We start from the raw sequence: 1,715 nt of genomic DNA, 5'->3' as shown, positions 1-1,715 counted from the left end.
AGAGCCATGTCTGCATATTATGGGCTGTATGCCACCCCCTGACAACAGGGGGAAATGTCTGCTTATTGTCTTATTATTATCATGCATTGTATGACCTAAATAAAAACTGAGTGAACTGCTGTGGTCTCCTCTAACCAGTGGGGGTCAAATATCGGTCTGTATGACTTGTATAATGGCCAATTCTATTATACGCACAGCAATATTTTCTGCCGTGTGCTAAATTATGGAGTGGATGAAATGACAGGAAACCCGGGCATTAATAAAAATCAGAATAAAATGACTACAATGAAAGGTGGAGAGAGTGTCATATCCTACCTTCTTCTCCATACTGATCATATCTCTCTTTTCTTCGGATCACTGAGGACTTCATATGCCTCGGCGATCTCCTTAAATTTCTCTCAGGCGTTGGCCGCCTTGTTTTTGTCGGGTGCCATTTCAGAGCCTGCTTTTTGTATGCCTTTTTAATGTCCTCTTCAGCCGCTCCTTTCACTCATCCCCAGGATTTTAGCAATAATCTTTCCCCATAGTTCCCCCGAAGCGGCCCCGCAGTAGCTGAAGAGAACCCGCAGCTGTTCTACGGAAGCTGTCTGTCAGTCTGATAGGAAAATATATCCAGGAGAGGAGAGCCCAGAGAGAGACCCCTCTGAGGAAGCTGCCTGTCAGTCTGATAGGAAAATATATCCAGGAGAGGAGAGCCCAGAGAGAGACCCCTCTGAGGAAGCTGCCTGTCAGTCTGATAGGAAAATATATCCAGGAGAGGAGAGACCAGAGAGAGACCCCTCTGAGGAAGCTGATATGGCGGCAAGCGAAAAAACCTAACCGCTGCTCTCTGCCACTCACAAACAACAATAGCTAGACACGGAGACAGTTGAACAGTGAGAAGCTGAGAGAGAGGGATGTGATGTAGCGATGTTCAGAGATGGTTATTCAGCGCTGTGGATCCTGGGTTATTTATCCACCACCCTCCCCGGATAGACTCCATTTTAAATAGCTGTGTCTCCCTCCCCCTGCGTCCGACCCACCGGCCCGCGTTGCTCGCTGTAATCCAGGGGCTCATTCTAGAACCTAAATGCTGCTGAGGCACGTCATTTCCCTATATTAGGCAAAGATTCCGTTTTTTCCCGTTTTTTATTCTGTTTAAACACCCATCCACATGGAATTGACATCCCAACCGAGTGGAAAAACATGGTAGCCTACAGAAAATAGTAATTACATTGTAACAGCCGTGACAGGTTATTATAAGCCCCTATAGTAAAGGGCTGTGGTTTGGTTAGAACGGGGACAAGACAGGGAGTCAGTGTAATTTCAATGGAGAAATAGCCTCAATTTGGTGCCTTTCTGTTCAAATCATCAGCTGTGGAGAGGAGGGGATCCACATCCAGAGGATAGGCCTCCTGTCCAGGCTTACAGCCAACACTTGAGCCTGACACTAACTTCTGGCCAATAGGCTTACTAACCCTAAACCCTAAACCCTAAACCCTAAACCCTAACCCACACAGACCCACTGACTGTCCTCCGGTACGAGCAGAGGTAGACAGATCTACATGACCTCTGGCTCATACTATGAGTCTTGCATCCCAAATGGCACACTAGTCCCTATATAGTGCACTGCTGGTCTAAAGTAGTGCACTATATAGGGAATAGGGTGCCATTCTCTGGTCTAAAGTAGTGCACTATATAGGGAATAGGGTGCCATTCTCTGGTCTAAAGTAGTG

At 46.8% G+C, this 1,715-nt stretch overlaps 1 pseudogene; it reads right to left on the bottom strand.

Moving 5' to 3' along the window:
- Nucleotides 1-525, bottom strand: part of LOC121566260 — a 4,817-nt pseudogene extending 4,292 nt beyond the window's left edge.
- Between the last annotated feature and the right edge of the window lie 1,190 nt (nucleotides 526-1,715).

The sequence above is a fragment of the Coregonus clupeaformis genome, unplaced genomic scaffold (assembly GCF_020615455.1).
Source record: "Coregonus clupeaformis isolate EN_2021a unplaced genomic scaffold, ASM2061545v1 scaf0105, whole genome shotgun sequence".
In the NCBI taxonomy this organism is placed as follows: domain Eukaryota; kingdom Metazoa; phylum Chordata; class Actinopteri; order Salmoniformes; family Salmonidae; genus Coregonus; species Coregonus clupeaformis.
The sequence above is the reverse complement of the archived record's forward strand: the minus strand, read 5'-3'. Positions and strand labels throughout refer to the sequence as shown.